The 24,996-nt window shown below is 44.1% G+C and overlaps 1 long non-coding RNA gene across 2 annotated transcripts in view; it reads right to left on the reverse strand.

Annotated features, from left to right (window-relative positions):
• LOC117608400 (uncharacterized) overlaps positions 1-24,996 on the reverse strand; it is an 87,409-nt gene that overhangs the window by 40,338 nt on the left and 22,075 nt on the right. The window contains exon 1 of one of the 2 annotated variants that reach the window (XR_004582330.2): positions 9,039-9,535. The exons of the other annotated variant lie outside the window; for it this stretch is intronic. This is a non-coding gene — a long non-coding RNA (uncharacterized LOC117608400). Of the gene's footprint in view, positions 1-9,038; positions 9,536-24,996 lie in introns of those variants that run through there. 2 annotated transcript variants of the gene reach the window in all.

Genomic DNA, 24,996 nt, shown 5'->3' on the forward strand with positions numbered 1-24,996 from the left:
AGGTAGCAGCCAGCAGGTTGTCAGGTGTCGATGGGGGGCCGAATATCAGCAGGGGTTCTGCTACCTACGGTAGTAAGGCTGCCGTCGCTTATTCGACGGCCCCCTGCGATCTTACATGGACCCTCGTTCTTCGATCCACCACTTTTGGCCATTTTGTCTTCATTTAAAGCAACACCTCTGACCTTTCACCACTGCTACCGTATTCAAATCCTTTAAGAATCCATAAAGACTAGAAACGAATAACGATTCGTCTAACGAAATTGATGAACGTCGACCTAACATCTAACCCACCGCCTCGAATAACAAGGTAATAACTGCCCTAAGGGCATCCAATTGCCCAGACAGAGAACAGCTGTCGCGAGTCGCAGCGCCATCTAGGCAAGAACTGTCTCCGTTTGGCAAGCTTGCACAATTAGTCGCAGACTTATGGGAATCATAAATATTCAATCAACGCCGCGCTGCAAAAGAACAGAACCGCTAAAAAGCGGACGTGAAATAATTCGATTACAATAATCCGCGGCCATCGGTGACATTACGCCTGCTTGACTCCATTGTGATGCTAATGCAAAAAAGGAAAAAAAAAAAGAAGAAAGGAAAAAAAAAACGATGCCGTACGATATGTTTATTACCGAACACCGGATGGGGATCAATATTCATAAGCCGTTTCGTTCGGACACCGGTGTCTGTCGCTCGTCGACTGTGGCGACCCGGCATTATTATTTTAATCAAGCCGGTATAATGTCTCTGCAAATTACACGGCCTGCCCTTCCCCGCTTAATCACCGGAAGAACTAGCTCGTTGCCACGGATGAGAAATCACTGCGAGACCGGAAGCTTGACACGTTCCCTTCCTTTTTTTCTTTTTATGCCAACGAAACAAACAGCGACGTTTCTTATCCGCATCGGCATAGGTAGACCAACGATCGATCGATCGATCAATCTTTCATCTGCGCGCGGTAGTAAATAATACAGCGAATACCGGTGGGATGATTAAAAAGTGAACAAAGTAGAAACTATACCGACAGTCTTCCTACGATACGATTCACCGTGGACCGTTAATAACAGCAACGAAATCCCTCGAAGCAATCGAATTCCAATGAAACTTCGCTCGGCCGTAGACGGTATTCGCGATCGAGTATGATCGAGAAATCCAATCAGCATTCAGCCAATAAAACAGTGAAACGCCGTAGGAACAGCTTTAGCCCGGTTCCGTCGTATTGACGGGAATTATCAGAGGCAAAGAACGCGAAAGGGGGATGAGTTTAGCCCCGAAGAAAGAGGAAAAGAAGCGGCCCCGGGGGGTTAGGAGAGTAGAAGTAGGAGGAGGCTTGTCTCATTTTACTTTACAAGAGGGATTTAAAAACGAGGCACCGTTTGACAGCTATTGCCGGTCGCTCGTCTCCCCGGGGCTCCGAATTAAATTTAAAATATACAATAAACAGGGAAAACAATCAATAATCGTGTCTCTCCGTCGTGTCGTTTGATATGTCGGTAATTAAAAGTCGTCCAGGGGGTTTAAAGGAAACAGGAATAGAGGGAGGGAGGGAGGGGGGATTCACCTTAAATTGTGAATAATGACGCTGTCTTATTGGCGGTGCCTTTAAAATCGTTACCCGAGATCCGCGTCTACCCGAGGCGAATACGTTACATCCGTCGTCACCAGCTGAAGCTTGTTTCCCCGTGCCGTGTCGTTTCGTGCTCTGCTTTCGAAATTTTTTTAACACCCTTCAGGTAATTTCATTCCACGGGACGGACGTTACCTAGCGTCTTTGTCGAGTTATAGGTTAATGAGGTTTCCTTGGAACTTTCGCGACGTTTCTTAAAGCGAGGCTAGGGGTTGGATTTGTACTTTCTAAGGCACACTTTCTAGAAAAGTAGAAAGGACCTTTTGCAATTTATTTCGGTATGTACCTTAAGGTTAAGTTACCTAATACAGACCTAACCTAAAGGTTTAGTGATAAATCGAGCAAGGAAGCGATGGGTTTATTGATATGTACCGATAATTGCGCAAGTACACCGGGCATTTGGGTGGTCCACGAGGACCCCGTGGCGTGCGTATGTAATAACCGATCGAGCAACAAGCTGTCGTCTCGATACCGAGGGGCAAGAAGCAAGGCACGCTCTGGAAAGTAACAAATTTCCGACAAACGCGAAAGCTGAGACACGGCAAGTTTTTTCTTCTTGTTCAGGAGGAGAAATGCCACTAGCAGCCTTGAAGAAGTTCTCGTTGTCCGCTTATCGGGACGTTGGATCGAGAGATCGTTCTTACCGACCGATAAATAACGAGTGCATACACGGTTCGCGTAGACTTATTTAATAATTTATATTATGCGAGGGCACATAAATCGACGGGCCAGCGAAGAAGGCCATGATGTATGGGATAATTTGACGTATAGCGAGGCCAGCGATCGTACCGTCCATGTACGGCTGAATGACCGACTGTAAATTACTGGCACGTCGCGTAAAAACAACGGGGCTGGCTGTCCCCGGCCTCCCTTGACCGACGTCCACGTCCATCCGCGTCGATGCCTCATCGACACTCGAATCCCCATTAACTGCTGCCTGACGCGGACACTGAATCGAGCAAGATGCTCGCAGCCACTCGATTCAACCAGCCCCCATTGACCTTTGTCTTCTTTCGGACGATGAAAAACACCGTCTGCCGATTGTACCCGTCTATTCGTCTCTGGGTGCTTTGAATTCAACCTCGTTCGTGAGAAAGCTTCTTTAGGCCTTCATTTTCATTTTCCCTTTCAAGAATTTCATCGTTATACATCCGATTCTAAAATGTGTAGCACTGACGATTGATGGAGAATGTAAAAGAGATTAGGTCGATTCCTTTCATGTATCCTCACGGATAACATAAACAATCAAGGTGATACAAAATTGTCCAATTATTCGTTAAGTTACGTGTTACATCATTTTAAGTAGACCGGATGAATATTCAAGTTTCACTCAGTTTCCGAGCAATTGTGCATATTTATGGGAACCGTTGGATTTCGGCGTGGGGCTTTTTTTGCCCTCGCGTGGGACCACCTCGGAGATGAAGCTGTCCTCCCTTGGCGTACCTAACCTCTCTGACCCCTGTTCACCGTGTCTCTCGGCTGGATGTTCACCGGCTGTTTCGCACAATTCTCACGCGGTCGATCGTCGGAAATCGTGGAAGATGGTAGAAAGAAACCGCCGCGCCGTCAAATCCAAACCGGGAACTGAACGGATCGCCGGAATCGCAATAAAATGAGCACGGGGACCCCTTGAAAATTAGGGAGGACAAAAACCGACTGACGGCTTCGTACTTCGGCCGAGACGATGAATCGTAACTGGCCCGTAGTTTTGCGAGACGCGCAACCAGCTGCTGATAGCCTCGGGCCAGATGTAAATGAAACGGTTCCGATACATCTCTTTTGCAAAAAGCTCGCGATAAGCCGGTCCCTGTTTTGCCGCGAAATTCAAACTCGAACCGAGTGTAATTGGAATGCCTTGAATTATAAACAGTAGCCTCTGGGTCATTTTGACCCACGATTATATCGAGCTCTGTTAGATAGCGCTGTTACCTTAACGGTCAACAGTTAAGACGTACTGGTAACGTTGATTGCTTTCGATAAAATATTTCTTGGATGATTTGAGAAAGAAAGAAGGAAGAGCGCCGCAATCACTCAGGCACGCCAGAAAGCGTGGAGATTTTCATTTGGGCTTCTCGATCGGTAGCTGGCGCCACCCACGGCGCCTCAGCCACAAAGATCGACAAGGATTTCTCTTGATCATTTCGATCGCGCCGGCTCGCCTTTATGTGTATATTATGTATTTATTATGGCTGCCTACCAAGAACCGAGCGACAAAACCAGAGGAGCTGGCCTTTTGCTGCTCCTCGTTCCACGTACCGTCTCCCTAACCCCCTGCCGGACCCCTTTGGCTCATTAATTGACACCGCGATGCTCGTTCGCCGATCTTGGTGGTCCGGCTGCCGCCTTCAACGAAACGTCGTCGATTCCACGATCGGAAGGAAGATGAGCACAAATTGGGAAATCAATTTCATATTCAGTGCCGATTTGCGATTTACTTCGTACGTGAGACCGATACGTTATCGAACGGAGATGCGAAGGTTTTTATATTCATGAAAGTTTGCCGTGAGAAAAAATTCGGCAATCAGAGGGACGTTCACGTGTTAGACCCGAAATACGCAAGAATTTTGTATTTGTAGAAATCCTTCGTGTCAAGCGTCACATCTCGTGCGATATTCAAAAAGTTACCACGTGGCCCGAATGTAGAAACTCGGTTCTGAAGTAGCGATGGATTCGAAACAGTAAGATGAATTCTACTGGTTTTTCTTTTCTTCGAAAATTTTCAATATTGACCCATCTATATTGACCCAATAAATAATTACAACTATACACCCAATTGTAACTTGGCTAAGTTGACTCAGAAGAATTTGTTCACAAATGCGAAAAATAGCGTCGAGCAGCTATCGCTAGATTTTGGGAGGGCAGAATTTCGTTGGTCTCCTCTTCTCAAACGGTTTTTCCCGACGAAATTCTCAAGCATTCGGTATCACGTACAACGCCCACCGGCCAGGTCCGTTTATGGGGCAATCTGTAAGCCACGGACGAGCTGTGACACGGTGTAGAACTGGGCCGGTGTTCATAACGCATTTACATTCCTTTCAATGTCGCGCCACGTCAACTGGAGGCCACTTGCTAGATTGCTATTCCGAGCCTGTTCTCCTTCGATTTATCGGACGCCCCTATAACTGCCATAAGCTCCACGCGCGGAATGGGTGAGTGGACGATGCTCGAGAAAAATTCGATTGAACTGTTTCTTCGACGGAAATACACCCTTTCTGCTCAGAATCAGATACAATGGCTTCGGCCATTTTAACGCAACTCTGAAGCTTTGACAATAACGCCATGACACTTAACCTCATGCCTAGCAAATCTAATCAATTTACCCCAGAAAGGGTTAACTTTCTATGGAATTTAAATACCAGCACCGTAAGACTTATATTTCGATAAAGGATTACAGCAGGCAAGTAACACGTGGTCCACTGTACACCACCCGATCGGTTGTACCGCGTCAATTCGAGAATACAACTTTCGTATAGCACGCGAAGTCACCAAAATCGTGCTGATTGAAATAAATGTCACGTAACGACGTAAAAGAAAGAAATGTTTACGAGAATTGAAGGAAATATAGGAAAACATGAAGATGAGGTTAGGGAGTCGCGTAAGTATTCAAAGATCGATCGAAACTCGACCTGGTTCTCGGAAGAGTTGTTCGCGACCGATTGTTATTCCCCTCGTAGCCGGTGTAATAATAAATTATGATTCTCTTTTGAAATAGGTGGGTGCCAGGCGGATTCCTAACGGGGCCGGGGGCCCCATATTTACGATTATAATGTCCGCATAGCATTATTTCGATCTGGGAAACGCGAGCATGACGGAATGCCAGCGGCTCGTCATGTTGCCGCATAACAATACTCGCGATCCTTCCTCCATCCCATTTGTTATTCCAATCAGATATGAATATGATTCACGTGTTTCGATCGAATCGTCGTATGATTGATTCTAGCCGAGGTAACCTTCCAAATTTCACCACTTTCCTTTCTCCTCCTCGTATACGTATGTATTTACAACGCTGCAGGTTAGCTCGATCATGGGTGGATAGATGGATATGCTCAGGTGTTTGTCACACGGAACGTAAATCTATCGCGTTAAGAGCGACTCGAGGAAGAAAGTACGAAAGAAACAAAATTGCGACGTTCAAAGAAAACGTGGAATAATCTACGAACGTTATCGAGGATATTATACGATCTTTTATAAAATCGAACATTTCCAAAGTTTCGATTGATTTTTCGAAGAACTTCGAACGATGAAGATGTATCAATGATTTTGCCTTGGTTTATTTTCGTTGATCGTAAAAGCAGGAATAATTTCGACCGGTTGGATACTGTTATTTCTTTGTTTTATTCATTCACCTGGCAGTTTCCTGATATCCGAGTGTCGCCACGACTTTGAATGAGTCGAAAATCGAAAACGTCACTTCCAAATGTGTCTCAACCACATCCGAACGACAGTTCGCCTCGTATTTGTTATCGAAAATCAGTATTCCCGTCATTCATGTGGCAAAACTTGCATTTTTATCTATCCGAAGTGACCAAAAGTTTAAATCAGCGTGTAACTCAGTCGAAAAAAGAAGAAAGAAGAAGAAGACTATCGTGGCTTGTAGAAAACACCTTGCGATTCGAATCACAATTCCATGGAGTAGGCTCTAATCCGACCTAACTCGGCTAGAATAATATCTTATAATAAAAATATAGCGATATCGGTTTTATTGCCAGCAGGATAAATTATCGAACAGACGGTGCTGTAACTCAACGATCCCTACGTTAATATTTCCGAAATCCCCTAGTCATGCTGTGAGAAGGCCAAGCAGGTGTCTAACCCCGGCTGCAAAATAACCAAGATAGCCGGTGTCTTGTTGTCAAAACTCACCGGTCCCGCTTGTCCCGCGTCTATTATTACATCGCTTCCGGATTCCGTGTCATGTCGGTCCGATGAATTGGCCCGAACGGAGTACGAACTATGGAATAAATAGCTCGTTCTTTCGTACCCGCGAACGTGACGATTCGAGTGCAGTAGGAAAAAGCATAGATATCCCTAGTGGTGACTGTCGGGATGATCGTTGCAGCGAACGCGACGGCGTGTTCTGGCGATGGCCACTTGACGATTCCGGCCGCGGTTCTTAGACGCGTGACCTGGACGGTTCCCACGCAGGACACACGGAACATCGTCGCAATTGGCTGACGTGTCGCACACAGAAACACACATACGTGCTCGTCTTCTAATGCATCACACGACCCTTGGAAATTACAATTAGACGACTCGACCAGCGAGCACCTACATTTAATCCATCCGTACATACGTACTGGTTATGCTAGTTACGGTACCAGCGATTATTTACAGTCTTTAGAACCTCGTTAACCGATTAATAATTTACATTCCGACAGTCGTATAATCGATCGGGATCCTCGTTCAATAAATTGACGAGATATGTTTAAGGCTAATGGTAACCATCGCGGAGAATATTAAACATGACTGTTGCCACTTAAATTTTAATATTTACGCCAGCCAACCTCGACAAAATCCACCATTTTATAGGTTCCAGTCATGTATTCAGTCGCAAGAAAAGCAACAGCGATATCATCTAAGAGGCATAAAGAGAGAAAGTCATGTAAATGGAAGCAGAAAGGATTGAAATAAAACTGAAGGCGCATTCACAATCGCTATACGAGCTGAATATTACAGAATGTAACATTGTTGCACGGAATGTTTAATTTCTGGAGAACAGCTGGCCGATACTTTGCCAGAATAATTTTTATAGAATGGTATTTATAAAAACGATGCTTCGATGCTCGAAAATTTGTAAATGCATGGAAATGTTAGATATAAAAGGATTTTTTAAGTTCAAGATCGAAGAGAATCGTGTAACAAGAACGTTACGCAAAAGTTCCTGATGAATATTCCGCGATTTTATCTGTACTGTATAATTCTCAGATTAACTAATTACTTATGTTTGGAAGACAGCTGGAACGCGTGGAATCTTAAGCTGAACATTCTTGTTTCCTCGTGTTGGTGGACAACCTGCCTCAACTTGATCTTCGTGATACTATAATCCTCTACACGAGCGAAATCTTCCTTAATCCTTCAAAGGGATTCGAAATGTATAAACAAACAAGTCGGTTGGAAAATATACGCCTCCATCATATCCTACGTACACACGTATTCACTGATAAATTTCTAAATTCTTCCCTTTTAAGTTGCGTTTTTCAAAATATCAACTTTTATCCGAAACATTTTTCGCAAGATTCGCGAAAATTTCAAGCTGAAATTTCTAGGGATAGTTGACTGCCATGCAGATCCATCGATCGTTAGAGGCAAGTTTATCCGGCACTCCTGAGGGATCGTTTCTTGCATCCCCGTCAGCTCGGACGAAGGGGACGTTTCCGAGTTTTGCACATAAATCTGGTCTACCTAGGGTACTGGCTCCTCCTGGGAGTCAGCTCCAGGACAGTACGGAAAAGGACTGTAGGAAGACTTCTCTTTAGAAGATTGCCGGACACTCGTTACCCCTGTCGTCGAGGAATCTAGCTTTGAACTTTGCCTTGATGCTCTCGTTTCGAAAGCAACGACGGTTCATAAATTTTAAAGCTCTTTTCCTCGAATACTTTTCGGCTTTGATATCGCTTAATAGTAATTTACTTTTGAACACCTTCAGCACAGGAGACAACTTAAAACTACCTCTGGAGACTAAATACAATACTTTGACTAAAAATGACGAAAATTAAGTTCTAAAGAAACTTCCTAAAATCAACGTGATGCTTCGTAAATTTAATTCTAAAAATTATTGTCCATAAAAGATTTCTATTGAAACGATGATCGAAAGTAGAAGGTAAGCCTTCACCGGTTACGTATCAGGTTAACAGGTTCGCCGGAAATTTTGGCACGGTCCAGTTGCAACACGAAGAGGGCTAAGGTCACGCGAAACCCGCCTTTTTACGGGAAACGAATAAAAACACGCTGGCAGTCCGCTGTCTCGCCGACAGATGGCGGTCACTAGCTATCTTTCGAGAGTATTTTTCGTGAAAAGATTATGAAATGTAATATACTCATTGAAATGTAAACATTTTTAATCTACGTTGTAAACTTTTTCCATTGAACGTATGATTATCCTTGATTATATTTTAACCTTCAAAAATCTGTATAAAGACCGAAGAAGATCTAACTAAAATTTCATGTTTATTTTTCTAAAATTTAACCCCAAATAATTCACAAGAAGTCGCCAATTTATTTAGAAAAATGTCAAATGTTCAAATATAAAAGAGAAAAGTACACTTTACTCGTTGTGAGGGATCTAAAGAGATCCTCAGGAAACAGATGCATTTAACAATAGGTTATTCGTATCCGGTGACAATTAGAACGCAAATATTAATTTCAACTCTAAAGTGTCCTCATAATTGTAAGAATATTATGAACGAGTACTTACTCTGTCTGTTGAGGAGGTAAATGAAGATTCTCTTCTTTCTCTCATTTGCTGAGATATTGGAGTTCTTCCTTAGTGTTTGATGCGCGCCATATGAACACTTGTGCTCGATCAATCATTTACCATAACCCAGACGTAATCCTATACGAGAATTTGGCCGGTGTTCACTTTAGTTCACAATTAAATCACATTTCCGCGACTTTTAGATTAATCGAGTTACTTGACTTGAAATATTATTCTGACCCTTAGTAGAGGCCATAACCCCATCGAGGGGTTTGTACAAAATGTTAGGTTATGGATGGACATCCTTACAGGAGGTGGTAGCTGGGATGATTTTTAACAACTTTTTTTATACCAAAATGTGCGTCAAGGTTTAGTTTTTGAATTATTAATAAAAAACACTGACCAATCAAAGTACGCGTGACGCGCAGACTCGACCGCGCAAGTGTTAGCTACGAGAAGCACGCTCGACCACGGCCACGAACAAACTACTCGGCACATCGGTTCGTAGCTTACACTCTCGAGGCCGCGCATGCGCGTTAGGCGCGCTCGGATCGGTCGGTGTTTTCCATTAATAATTTGAAAACCGAACCTTAACAAACATTTTGGTAAAGGAAAAAATTGTTAAGAATCACCCCAGCTACCATCCCCTCCAAGGGTGTCCATCCTGTATATTCCCTTTAATATTTGTGACTAAAAATCGTAAATCTACTATCTTTAAAACGAATCGTGACAACGTAGAGTTTCAGAAACTTACTAAAAGAAAAAGAAAATTACAATTAATAGTCTCCATGACCAATGATGAACTTTTGCTTCTGATCCGGTCTATATATATATGCACCTGCACCAGACAAATGAACGGGCAGCGGACGCGGATTAGAACAAAGGAATTTCATCTTCGCCGGCAGTTCATAATCTGGTCGGGAGTAGAGGATAGGTGTGTGTCATAGGCGTCGCGACGTATCGTGGAGCGTCCGAGGTGCGGGATGGAGGGTGTGCCCCTTAATAAATGACCATGGTAAGTGCACAGACGCCGCGCACTAATAATTATAGCTTTGTTCCATCGCGTACACAAGCGACCATCCAGCGATGTAAATTAACCGAGTGGCTATTATTGATGGGCCTTGATTTAGCCACATTTATTTAACAGGATAGAAGAAACATGGAATTCATTTCTATAGGCAGCATGTGTATTAAGCCGAGGAGCTTGTAAATCATTTGTTTTTAATAATGTTGTAAGTTATAGGGTAGGTTAGTAATACAGATATTTTTTTTTTTTTGAAAGAAGAAGCAAAATGCAAGGTGACTCAGTTATATTCGAATTCATCCAATAACTCTGAATCAGGTAAAAACCTTCGAGACGTATCGATTACGTCGTCGGTTGGCTTTGAGTTTCTTTTTCCCTCGAAAGCATTTCTTTCCACGCTGGTCCGTTTCTTTTTCTAACCATTCCTTAAATCGATGAGAACCCACAACATCCTGTATTTTGCACGATTCATCGTGTGAACCTTATTAAGTCCAGATTCATTTTTAAAATATTTTTTTCTAAAATCATATCATATTTTATTTATTGCGCAGTCTAAGTGTCAATTCTAAGTTGAGGATAAATCTTGCAACGCCATATTCCATTCTAATATAACCAACATTATAATAATTTCACACTTTTTAAAGATTCTATTGTTTTCACGTTTTGAGTATCAAAGAGGGTTGCAAGATAATGAAAACTAAAGAATTTGCAATGCCGTGTCTCAGCGGAGAAACAAGCGAGTGCCAGGTCGCATTGTGTTCCCAGGAATGAGATCACCGTTCACACTATCGATGTCCAAATCTCATTTTCCACTGGCCCAATAAGTCACGGTGCATTTAACATTCTATTCTTTGCCCCTGGAATCTCAACACCTACGGCCACTGCACGTGGTGTTCCCGTCTTTGCCAGAACCTCTCCGTCATCGAAGCAGGATTTCATTCACTAGAAACACTTGCGAACTGCTTCTGTGACCTCAGCGATTCTCATTTTAACAATTTTATCTTAGGATATTGAATTTTCTCTGTTTAATTGTTATCAAAGTGACAATATTAGCAATGAAAGTACACTTAATAAATGTTAATATCGTATCGAAATTATAATTCTGAAAGATATTTTTCAAATTTAATTTAAGAAAGGAAAAGACAAGGGAGAAATAATATTTCTATGAAGAGTTAGTCCAGAAATACCGGAAGATGATAGGAGGGAACAGTTTCTACAAGTTGTAAGCTGGAGACGCGCAGGTACCACGGAACTGTTCGTGTTTAACGATAGGATCGGCGTTAAATCGTGGCCATCCGTTTGGTGGACGTGTCCGGCGTGTATCTCATAAATCGTTCGGTCAACGAATGTAATTTGACGTGACAAATGGCAGATGTATCGATAGCAGCGGCTCTGAAAACACGCGGTGCCTTGTTCTTCGTCAAGTTGCATGAAACGAGCAACGCTGCCCTGATCAGTTTTCTCTGGTCGAGTTATTAGCGGAAACATTATCTGTCCACTTGATTCTGGAATTCCAGTTTTTACCAAATTACGTCTGTTTGCATTGATAACTCAACTCATGGGTCTTCATAAAAATAATGTAAGTTAAGTACTAATTTATCATAATTAATTAATTTTATATATTCTTAAATGAAATCCCTCAGATAACTGAAACAGGAAAAAAAAGATGAAAAGTAAAGGTTATGAATGTATAATATGGCGGGCTCATGCAACGCTCGCGACGTCTGGCGACGAATTTATGGCATCAAAAGAGTCCTCCTCTAATAAATTATAAGTTACAGAACATGCTCGTTTCTAAATTTATTTTTATATTCGCCAGTATATCAGTCCTCTGTATCATTTCGCCGGACAGTTTTTAAAGTGTCAGTTTCGGCTGTAATGATATACGCGGACACGTTCGTAGCTAATATTAGAACGTCATTTGTAAAGTTTCTCTCGTGATCAATTAGGGGCTGTTTCTTATCGGTCTTCTGCTTTTAGCTTGCGGAGCTTGGCCGACTTCTTTTTCCAATTGAGTTAATTGTAAATGACAGCCGACGTCTCGAACGTAATCGTAATACAAAAATAATTGCTTGCAACTTGGTTACAAATTGAAAATTTATCTCTGCAGTCTAACATCGAAAGATCGTGATTCTTATTTTGGAACATTGCATCTCGGAAATTCTACAATTATAGAACTAAATTGCAACTTATTTTTTTTTCTCCAATGACTCTGTGAAGCAATCAAGTGGCGCCACCTACTAATGCATTTTAATTTTAACTTCACCATCGCGCTGTACCGTTTCCACCAACTGTACATTTCCGATGGTCCGATGAATGAGAAACACCGTGTGTCCAATCGGTTTTTGACCAACGAAGAAATAGACAGGGGCGAAGAAAAAAAAAAAAGTAGAAGCATGGTAGATGGAAGGAGAATCAAAGGCTCGCTGAAGGAATCGATGATGACTGAGCGCATATCCGTTGCGGGCCGAACGTCCTGGAAAAGGAGTCATTCCTCCAGGTGTCGGTTACGGATGATCCGACCTAGTCGGCCGTCGTAACGAGCGGATCGAACTCGCGAAAGAAGCCCATATTCCTGTCAAAACACCGATCGAGAAGGCAACCCTTTTACTTTTTATTCCTTGCCTCTTTCGACGAAGCCAGTCACGAATCTCATCGTCGAGCTGTACGATCAAAGGTGCAGGGATATTTATGAAACAGTCGTTTCTTCTGTTGATGAAAGATTGATTGCTTCTCAATCTTCCTCGGACTCTTCGCTCCTTACCTTTCGATCATTCAAGATTGTCTTCGTTTTTATTTATTTCTTTTTCTTCAGAAATAATTAATTAGGAAGTGAAGATTCGAAGGTTATCTTTGATATTTTATTTTCTGAAATTAGATTATCCCGTAGAATATAGTTTTCAAATAGGACACCCTATAAATCCAAGAGTAGAAGGGTAATCATAATAACAATGCTCGAAACGATGCAGTATCGGTTCTAATTAACATCAGAAAGCAAGTGCACCTTCACGGCTGGTGATTATTATTAAAAAATTTGATGAACTCTTCTGGTGCGTTGCGAGTACGACGTCCGCACAGGTGAATCCGCAGTGGGATCGGAAGCGTGGGTATCACGACACGACAGGCTTCGTCGCACTTATTCAATACCGCGGAGATTCAATAACGTCGGATAATTCAGCGATGGGTGTATGGAGCCACGTGTAACTCGAGTGGCCTGCCATTGTGCAAATTATCGTCAATAGCGATGGGAGTGAGCCAGTTTCGATGTTATTGATACCATTATGTGAGAAATTGTTGGCCCCGTGTGAATCCTCCGCACCACCTGTCCATGTGACTTTGCTGGTTAAATAATAGCACCTCTGGCAGGAAGTGTATCAGATGTACCTGTGTTGTGATTTTATTTCCAGCTGCCTGAAGTGAAAACTGCATATGTCGATTAAACTTGTGCTCAGGATCTGGACACACCTGGATGGTTATACCAATGGTTTCTTAATAAAATGATTCTTCTCTAAATTCACTGTCACACGAAAAGATTGACTGAAGCAGCATCGGAAGGAACCCTCTTGATCCAGCGTCTCGATGGAACATTTGCCTGCTGGTGGTGGCCGTGGATGGCCAAGAAGAGTGCTCGAGGGATTAGGCCCGTCCGAGTAAACGGATGATTGGCAGTGGATGCCGTGGAAGGAGCAGTGTTCAGCGAGATACTCGTGGACTGGCTCGGTTGAATTCGAGAGGTTCCGGTTGATCGGATCACCGATTGCCGTGGGGGAGCGTTGCACATCGGATCGGCCAGGGAGGAGGGCAGAACTCGATACTTGCAACCTGGACGAAGGTGGGGCAGAACCGACGGAGATCACTTCCGCTCCACGAAGCGTACTAGAACACTCCGCGGCTACGTCTCTTCCGTTGATTCGTTAATCGTCCGCATTGTTCACGCTAAGCTGAGTGACGCGAGGTCAAGTGCCGGCAAGGGAGAAAAAGGAAAAAGAATAGCGCACCGCCGCGGGCTTCCTCTTCCCTTGCGGAATGATTGACGGTTACATTCTGAACTGATGTTCGACTGGTCGCGCATTCAAAACGAGCCTTGCTAAAATTGCCCGTCAAAATGGAATGGAACAGCCTGCTCGTTTAAAACGTCCTCTACACGTTAAATGAAAAAAAAAAAATGGTTTCCAATTGCTAAAACAGCAGGTTTTAGATTAATCTAAAATCTAGGCTCAAGGGTTATTCCTATTTCTAAGATAAGTACATTTACAGAAGTAAATTTAAAGCCGGCAATTTTGAACAGTAAGAAAGAAAAAAAGAAGTGATTTCGTCCTCTGAAGAAGGTGGTTGCTCGCGAAGGCTGGCTGCCAGATAGTAGACGGTGGCCAATTTGGAAAAAGACGCGATCTAACGAGGAACGAGGAGGGCCACAAATCTTGTCGGGCCAAAAAACCTGCGAAGAAATTAAAAGCGTGAAAGCAAGGGAGGAACGTTTCCTAGCGTTCCATTCCATTCCAGGCCTCTTTCGCGACCCTTTGATTCACTGTCTGAACAAACCGAATCCCGACAACAAAGCGACAAGACACTCCACTCCTATGCTATATAAAGTCGTTCACCCCGATTCAGATAATCTAGTGTCTGCGCACGGCTGCCGGCCAACCCGGGAGTGATCCGTGATTGTATTAATATCACAACACGCCCTGGCTACGTATTTATACGTCCTTTATCTTCCTCGCTCGCTCGTTCGCTCGTCGCGGCGTGGATTTATGCGATCATCGGACGCTACTATGCCACTTCGACGTGGTACATGCATTAACACTGCCAGGCCGCCAACCTCGACATAACCTCAAAAAATATTCAACATAACAGAGTGCGAAACGACGACCATCAACAAGGTTCTCTTCTGCCTTTGGTAGAAGAACTTTTACGTTGTTCTAACGACTATTGTCCAAGGTTCGGTCTCCTCGAACCCTTCTGCCATTCACAGAAGGCAAGGTCTAACTCTTGGCGCTTTCGGCGCCATTTTGGTATTCACCAAAAATTGGTAAATATATTTAAGGACCGTTCCTCCCTACCAGTCGTCCATGTAACTGTTCAAAAGGACCCCAACGATCAAACGCTGAGTTATACACTCGCATAAGAGAGTTCAGGAATAGGAAGGATGGGTCGCGGGGGTCAGTTCTGTCCCCGGTTTCGAAGCGGCGTTTTTTTTTTCCTCTCGCGACGAAAAGAGCGACGAAAGACGCGAGAAAGAAAGCCCGGGAGAAAGAGCGGCGGGGCCGAGGTGACTTTTGAACGAATTCCACTCAGCCGGTTCGCGGCTGCTACGCATATTGTTCTATTTATGTAACCATTGTTCATCCATCGTTTAGGATAAATTTAGATGGTGGGACAGAGAAGATGTCCGTTCTCTCGCTCTCGGAATGCCGGGTCGACTTCTTAAACGTTTCTTCTCCCGGCTTCGATTCCTCACTCTTTCTAGCTGCCGCCACCACCCTCTCCTCTCACCCCTCCTACACCCCTCGCTCACTCTCTTTTCTCTCTCGCTACACTCGCGTGCTATTAATGATACCGATTAATTTAGAACTATTGGGTTTCCCAATTAGCCAATCGGAGGCCGCGATATGCGGCCGCTCTGCCTTTTCGCGGCTTTCTTCTGCCCGGCCCCGGGCCAAACATGGACAGAATTTCGGTGGAAAACAGCGTCCCTAAGGTTGGCTCCTGTGCAACTTATTTAGGAGTCACATTTTTATGGAAAATTATGGAAAATTCAGATTGGACCATCCTTGTTTTCTTCATCCCCAATGTGATTTTCTCGCATTGGGTCGTCTAAGCACTGTTATTTTTATAAAATATCATCGATCGATAAAATTAATAACACTTCAATTAGCGATGTCCGAACGCCGTAAAAGAATTAGGGTTTACCGTAGGTGTTGGTCGTCGAGGATACATCGAGGCGGTACTATTCTCGGCCTCGTGTGTGTTTGTAAACAGAGAAAGCTTTATTGCACGACTAACGGAATTTGATGGATCTCGGGAAACATTCGGCTCGCTTGACGATCGATTTTGCGGCGCGTCGATGAAAAATGAAGTCCGGCTCGTTGAACAATAACCAGTCTACCATCCGAGTGGCCAGCTGCTCGATCTGCGCTACTATTATTGGAGCTGATTTATCGTCTATTTGCACAGACAGAATTTCATAGGTTCCTAGGATCGAACCGCGTCGGGTTGCGGTTCTGCGATCCGTTTCGAAAATATCACCAAGCGTTAACAAACTTATTTGGATTTTTTTTTCTAAATCCATGCGTACTGGACGTTATTAGAGAATTTTCGAAGCGAAACGCGTGGCCTGATAACAAGGTAAATGTTCAAGGTGAATTTGTAAGCTGACCGGCTGTTTGTATGTTCCCCGCGTGTTTCACGTTTCGTTGAAACGAAGAAATGGATTCGTGACACGTGATAAAAATGGAGAACCGTCCGCTAAGTATGCGTGATACGATTCTTATTAAGAAAGCAGGAAGTGTATGGGCAACCGATCGAATTTCTACTTTCTTACCAACGTATTTCATCCCACTGTCTGCCAAGTCTTATGGCTCCGGCCATCGTGCCAAATACCTTCGATCCATATACCTTCTGGCAGACGCACGTAGATCCGCATTATTTTTATCTGGTCATTCACAGTTCCTTTTCAAAATCGTTTTTCAATCCGCTCGATTAACAGACGATTTCTTCCGATTTCGTTTACGCGGATCGTGTCACGGTCTGCTAGGAAATGACGACGGCAGGTTTTCAGGAATTTCCCGAGGAACCACGGGGGATACAACTTCCTTCCAGGAAGCCGGGCAACGGCGAGCATTGAAAAAATAATGCGCTTCGGAGAAGCTGATAGAGTCTGCTTCGAAGCGTGTCGCCATTGTTGAATTGATAGAACCCTTGGGAACGGTGCGGGATTCTAACCCTACCGTCTTTGATTTCCCTTATTTTCTTTCCAGAAATGGAAAATTCAATCAAATATGAAATTTTCTTAATTCCAGGTAGCAACAAAAGAATTATTCGGAATTGAGACAAAAATCACGGGGTTTCAAAAAGTTTTCGACTTTCCCTCGAGAGGAATATTCGAACGTGTTGCTAAAGGGGGTGGGTTACCGTCGCGATTTAGGGTTGGAAAGTGAAAGTCGGCCTCGGTTTATTTAACAACCTTCGTTCGAATATAATTAACTTAAAAAATAATCACCATTGATAATTAGCTGTGAAAGAAAAAATAATTTTTTTCTCCGAAGAGCAAAATTCGTAGAGGGAGGACAGCGCGCCGGTCGGAAACAAACTTGTATAATGGTAAACCGAAGAACAAACGTCACAGTTATCTGGATTCGCCGGTAGAACCGTGGGCGGTTTTGAGATCGATGCGCGTGAACGATCATTCCGAGGACTGATCATCGCGTTAAATCCTGATTCGCCCGGAGGCACGGGGGAGTAATCAGAGCGGTGGAGCAGTTAAATAGCATCGCAACCGCGACCGAATTGTTAGCACGTGGAACATGCAAACGGCCACGTTGCTACGGGCCACGAAATCCGTTTGCAAGAGTCTGCGAGCTCGGTATTACGCGCGTTTTCATGTACCTTGTCGCATGCTCGCTCGCGCACGCCCAATCTGAAGTGCAATTTGTCTCCCTGCATTGCTCCATCGTTTCGTCGCGTTGACCAATTTACCCTCCACTCCGAATGCAATCTTCATTTGATCAATCTTTTTCTTCGCCTTAACATTCATAATTTATCTTTCACTTGTAACAGCCATAATCTAACGCGCTGACAGATTTTTAGGTTATAGCGGGAGATCTGCGTTATAGATGGAGCAAGTGGTTGAATTTCTTGTAAAGCGTACCGGCATCACGGTGTCGTAATTTAAACTGCAAATGATGCAATACTTTCTGTTAAATCCTTTCTGTTAAATCGACGTAGGCAATTTTCCCTGGTCAAGCGACGGTCAAACAAGCCGTTGTATGTTTGCTAAGAACATCAAACAACGTCGCTGGCCGAACATTAACAACTATTTTTATTGGCGGTGTACAGAGCGCATTCCAAAATACAGGCAGCCCTGTTTGCTACCGTGCTGCAGATACCGTGTTTCGGGGCTGCGTTGATAACGGTTTAACACAGCAGAGAAACGAAGAGGGAGCGACCGGGGGTGAGGGTGGAGACTGGCAAAGCACGCGGTTTGCAAGCTTTGTAAACGATAGCCGGCCGATCAATCGGTACCGTCAAATTGTAGCAGCCGATTCTGATTAGATTTCCAATTGTTGACGTTATTCGATGCCGGCCGACTTGGCTGATTGCGTCTGATTATTCTCTCGCGTGCAACGTTTCGTGGAATCGACCGTTTTCACGGTGTAATTAAATCAGTGCCGGTGCGGCTTTGTTCGCTCGGTTCAGAGGTCGCTGCGATCGCCGGCTCTCAGAATTGCCGAGAAGCTACTGGATTCTTTCGTTGTCTCGACTAAACATCAAATCAAACGTACCTTTGCATCGAAAAATAAATGGTACACCTTTTAAATAACAGGGATCGCTCATCCGGCGATATAAAGAGTGGTAATATAGGGAGAGTTTGTCTCCTAGGATGAAGTAACCTCAATGTTTCAATAATCAAAATCATCTTGAAAAATAATCGGAAGAGTTTAATTTTCTTTTTCAGCAACAGAGGAGTTCAACGACTTTATGGAAGGTGGCGAATTTTCTCCGTTTTCCGGAAAGCGACCACGCACCGAGCGTGAAAAGGTGTAAAGCAAGAGGAGGTAGACAGATCTCAGCACTTATCGGTCTACGAGATACCCATTAACGAAACTAAAAGCCTCCCCATATATCTCGTTCTTCTCTTTCTCGCAACCCTCTCTTCCCTCGCTGGTCCTGTGCGTCTACCCCCTTCCCCCCATTTCCCACACCGATCCTCATTTCCCTCACAGCCTCCATCCTTGAGGTAGACACATCACCGTTCGCTGTTTGTCCGAGGCTTTTGTTTTACTTGCTGATATATATTGGCCCTCTTCCCGACCACTCGCCCCTTCGAACAGCAGGTTGGCAAGGCTTTTCTCCCTCTTTCGCCGTTGCTCGGCATCCCGTGGATCTTTCAGGGACGCAGTAACTCCCTTTCCCGACGATTTCGTGGATTTCTCGTCGCGTACAATGCCAGTCGTTGGACAACAATTTTCAGGAACGTTTGATCCTTCTTTTTCAAGGATCAAATTATGATTTATTTTATTGAAAAAAATTATCCTTCAGAAGATGTGAAATTTTCTCTTCTCTTTCGCAACATGGCCGGAGATTTTTACAGCAAACCGCGAGATCGTTAGTGTCGCTTGTCCCCCGGCCGATGTTCGACCGATTTCCATTGTACGGCAAATTGTTAGCCATCCGGGCTTCGACTGGAGTTGAACGAAAGGAAAACAAATATCGAAAACCAATAAACGATAAGCTGCTAATTGGGAGCCGAGACGGCGCCGCTTCGCTCGACGTGACGGTGCTCCACGTCCATCGATTTGAGTCTCGCCATAAACCCCTATAATAATCGAGCGATCCGTGACGAAAATGCGCTTCTTCCAGTTCCGAAGATGAAAAACCTACCGGGTGATAAGTATCCTTCCTAATCGACACCCATGCCGTGATTGTTTGATCAGTATTTTAGCGAACAATGCTTCGCGTGTTCCTCTCTGATGCCTTTTGACACCCCTTTGAGGTTAGACGTTTAATGGCGGCATCATCCGCTTTTTCCTTTTGCTTCGTATACCTGTTCTTCCCCCGAACTGGATGAAGGAGCTTGGTAATTGCTGAGGATAGTAGTTGAAAATACGACTACCAATAGTTTTGTCACAATAGCAAAAAAATTCTTTCTAATAATTTGCGATTATTAGACAATAAAAGTTAGGTTAGGAAGGATCAAACTTTAAGTTCAAACAGACCTGCTTTTTAATAATCAAAAGCAGTATGCACGTACCTACAATTGCGAGCAGATGAAATGGAAAAGGAAGAATAAGAGGAAGATCGCATACGATGTCAGAGACACATTGGTGAACAGAGGAACGAACATATAAGCGCCAGATTTAGAGAGGCAGCGAGGAAATTAAGAGACTCAGCCACACGCGGCAGTGCAATCTGTCTGGCGGCTAAGCCGCGACAAATTTTTCATAGGTGCTCGCCCGTAAGTTATATTTATGACTGGTTCTTAAGGGGAACGCGTGGCCGCCGTCAGACGCTAATGAGCGCTGGGGTGCACCGCGACGCAGACCTACGCTCCTCGCGATGATGAATGATTCCGGTGATCTCTGTCGAGCGTGGAGCATAGATGAAGATGTACACGCTTGGCTGGGAGACGGGAGGATATGAGATATTAGCGGGCCTGGTATAATATTATTAAGAAATAGCATTGGCATCAGTTTCGAGCAATGAATATTGGTTCACGCACCTGTGTATCTGCCCTAAAAGTAATGTCAACCTTGCTCCAATCAAAACGGCTAAATGGAAACGAGTGTTGGAGCAACGGTGTCGAAAAACACGGGGGCCATTTGTCTTTCTCATTCGCTTGGAAATAGATAGCGAAGAAGAGTGGAATCGCGAGCACAGCAGCACCACTCATTTAAGCTGGTATTCTATTTTCGAAATAGACGTAACGCGTACGTTGGAAAAAGCGTGGCTCGATATCGGGGAGAATCAGCGAGAGTCGAGTACCATTCTCTTTGCGACGGAACGATACGATCCAGCCAGGCTGATTATCGGATCCATCGCGTTTTACAGGGCTTCGTGCGTGGTGCGTGGATCAGTCGCGGCCGCCCGGCCGAACAGAGAGAAAGAGCATGTGCCTTCGCGATACTTTATCTACGGACATGAAGAGGTACTCGAGAATCGTTTTCAGAGTAATTGAAATGGCACTCGAGTCGAGCCGGTGCCTCGATATGAACGAGGGACTCTCTTTCGAGTACGCCTCTATCTCGCCTGTTCATCGCCGGTAATATGTTGACGTTTTTCGCGCTGACACGTGCCAGCTCTTTTCCAATGTTCATTCTGATCCATTATTACGCGTCTTCAACTCTTTCAGCTTCGCGCTACGGCACAGCTTCGGACAGACCCTTCCTATCTTTTTCCCCTCAATTAAAATCAACCGATGCAAGTTTTATCGCGAACGTCGAAGGTGTAAATATTCGAATGGATAAAGAAAACAAAATTGGATAAATAGTCCCAAGCGTGATTTCATCGAGAAATCCTCCCTGATCTGTCCTTCGCCGCATTTTTTTTTTTTGCTCAGCGCCAAGGGAGCAGCGTAATAAAAGATGCAGGAACCGATGTCCGGTAACGAGATTTCCGATTCTGAAAGCGAAGAAAGCGCGATCATGCAGGAGGCTGTCGCGTACATGTTCAAAAGCATGTCCGAGTGGTGTGCGACCGCCGCTTTAAGTAAGTCCATCAATGATTCATCCTCGAGATGCTCCCCGTCGCTATAGTTTTACCGATCGGAGCTTGCCATCTTTACGAATTTACCAATAGCTCCCTCGTCTTTCTTCTTACAAGATTTCTGATGAGCTTTTGCAAGCTTTTTATTTTCAGTTCTAAATGTTTCCAACATCGGTAAGCCAACGAGTAATCCGTGTCGAAAACGCGGACGAATAAGACATTGGGTATCACGAAGGGACGAGGGACAGAGGGTTAGGGAATAACAATTGGACGATACAGAGGATGCATTTCGGATCGTAGTAAGGGGTGGTGGGTGGACGGGTGGAGGGGGCGAGGCAGAGGAAGAACACAAACACGTAGCCACGATACAGAGGGTGAACGGCGCGGCGGCGAGAGCGTAACCGGCCTGATAACATCTCTAATCACGACGAGGCCGGCCCAATCAGCTCTAATCCTGGCCTCTGTATCCATCCAGGAAGGCTGTATAGTCGACGGGTTCCGGGAAACGGTCGCTCAGCCTCCCACCCCCTCTCAGGGAAACTTGTGAGCCGTATAGAACATCGCGTACAATTCGTGACTATAGAGAGATAGAGAGAGGATGCAGGCATCGGGGATGCAGCTGCAGCCGACGGCATCATACACTGCCACTGCTGGTGCTGATACCGTCGCTCGAAATTACACGTATTGATGTATACAGATTGCGAACGGTTACACGGCCGACGGGCTTTCTGTTCCGTTTATGTTTCGGGCGTGTTGGACCGATCGAAACCGGTTATCTGGCTCCTCTGTAACCCCCACGTGTTGTTTCGCCCAGCTGAATCCCGAGCCCGTGTTGCTTTTCTTTCCTCTCGGCCAACCAAATCTGCGACATTTACCCGTTCTGCCGTATAAGAGTTATCCCGCTTCTCCTGATTCGTTGCCTCCTTTAACGCGTCCTCTTGCGAATAATTAACCCTCCCATACACCGCCCATCGGCACGATTAATGGGATTAACCTAACCCTCTCAAATTCTATCTACCATCTTCTTTCTATGGCCCTTGCGCAAACATACGCGTTCGATATTCCTTCCATTACTCCCATGTTTCGAACTGCAAACACTTCTCGGACACGATTCTTCACGGGTCCGAGTGTCAGCACTCGACGAGTTCCATCGGCGAATCGTGTTTACAGCCTTATGTGCGAATTGATTCGTCAGAGTGTGCGTGTATGTAGAGTGACAGAGGGGGGTCAGTCTGAAGTACTTGAAAATCGACGCCCTAACCCCCGAAGGAACGGAGGTCCACCGTGTGTCCGAACATGTGGGCTAGCAATCATCATCAGCGTTCTGCGATATTCCGTCTGGCCCCTTTTTCTTCTCATCAGCTTCTGCCACGGTAGCCAATCACCTTGTACGAGAATTCGTATGGTTGTTCCTGATGTGCGATCGCTGCAGGGGTTGAAACATCTGTGTACAAAGATACTGGTTCACCCTTTCTGAGTAATTGGGAAGAACCGATCTACGAGCTACTGTTTTCTAAGAAATTTATACTTCTGTTTAACTTTCAACTCAATTTTCAACTGCTACCAAATGTTCCTTAAATAAATAAATTATCAAAGAATTAATAAGTGAAAAATTAGAAGAGGAAATGATAGAAACAGCCTCTTAAATAAATAAGAAGGGGTATCACCATCGGTCCCAAGACGAAAGGATCTCTGTTAACGAACATCCAACGAATTTCCTCGCTGAAACAGTTCATTTACCAAACGTATCGTTGCTGTTTACTGGAAAAGACCATCTGGCGATTCCCTGACACCCACGAACGCTTCATGAAAACTACCCTGTCCGAGTCTAATGACGTATAACGCGTCCTACGTTCACTGACCATGCTTATGTCCTTTCTATGCTTGGTCAGTGGGGTCAAGCTGTACACAGGACTAGTCACCACCCTAGGAATAGTTCACCCCTCGACCTTAATAACGCAATTACCGTTATTGCTGAAATTTAGAGAAGCACATATGTCGTAGAAACGATCGCAACAACCTCCGGGAGCTATTCAACGGGAACCGTGAGAAATTTCAAATGAAATTTTCCAAATTTTCGTCCATCTGCTTTCAGATAAAAAAAGTGTCAGTTTTAAGACGAAGGAGAAGGAATATTGAGAGGCGAAGAAGAACGAGCCTTGAATAATCAAGGTCGTCTATTTTGCACAGTATCACACGTGCAAGATGCAGTTAACCGTTACTCGATCAGCATGTTCTTCACGTGGCCATAAGAGCTTCAACATTTTGCGATAGTTATCATGCTTGTTGGTCGTGCATCGAGTTAAAATGATCACCGTTTTATACAGAATTATCGGCATATTACGAAGCGGACGAGGGTAATTCCCCAAAAAAAGTTTCCTCGATTTCCGACGAACCGATTCTCATTCAACACGTTCCACGAAATGAATCATGTCGCTGCAGATGGAAAATATGATTGGACGCATGGGGAATAATTAAACGAGTGCATCCTTTCCAAAGACTTTCTACGCTTGCTTTCGAAAATCTCGGTTCTGTTGCAATTTTTGCGATGCAACGGTTTATGGAGCAGCGAATCTTTTTTTAAGTTGGACGCAATTTACATTTCAGTTGAAAGCAAGGAAAGACGAACATAGCCAGTTGCATAAAGGTTACAAAACAATAGCAACTGAAGTAGTAGAATAGATTACCCTCTGGTGCCGCCCTCTAGCTTAATGAAAACTCTTTCTAACCTATGACTGATTACTGAAACGACTTTGTAGATACTATCTAATAATTAAAGTATCCTTAAATATAAGTGTGTGCATTGAGAAATCGTTCAATGCGATCTTCGTTGAGTGGTTCTAAATCATGCAGAGGTAATGCTATTAAAATCACTGATAGTATCGTTAGATCGAGTTCGTGGGAGTTGGCAATACGCGACGGAGTTTTCGTGGAACGGCAAGATGAGAGCAGAGAGGCTGGCACGGCCACGTGTCTTTAATAATTGATAATCTTCACAGAGGTTTGTGAGAAACCGAGGCTCTTAGAACTGTTGCATAAACGTGCTGTTCTTTTCTCCTTCGACATCTGTTTAGCGAAACGAGAATATATCAGAGCTTAACGAACAGTTGATTCAATTTATTGAAACATTCAATGTTAATGCTCGTAAACTCATTTAGACGAACGTTGTTAAAATTCTTAATAAATAGGTTATGTTATTGACAGATAAATTGCGTATGCCACTAAGTACGCAGTATGTCAGAATTTCTGAAATGGATTTTCTGATTTGTATAGATTATAATATTAAAAAAAGGTTTATTTAGATGGCGTGTCTGAAACCACTTAATGATCATTTTCTTAATTCTTTCATCTACCTAATTAACGCTTCCAGTATGTCCAAGTAAAGTCTTCTAATAAAGAAGGTATATATAAATCTTGAGAGGGGGAACAATCCAAAATGGAAGGGTGGCGACTTAAGAGGAATCCTAGCCGCGCCACGACGAATCCAAAGGCCGCATCCTTCGTCCAGGATCC

Source organism: Osmia lignaria, chromosome 15, assembly GCF_051020975.1.
Source record: "Osmia lignaria lignaria isolate PbOS001 chromosome 15, iyOsmLign1, whole genome shotgun sequence".
In the NCBI taxonomy this organism is placed as follows: domain Eukaryota; kingdom Metazoa; phylum Arthropoda; class Insecta; order Hymenoptera; family Megachilidae; genus Osmia; species Osmia lignaria.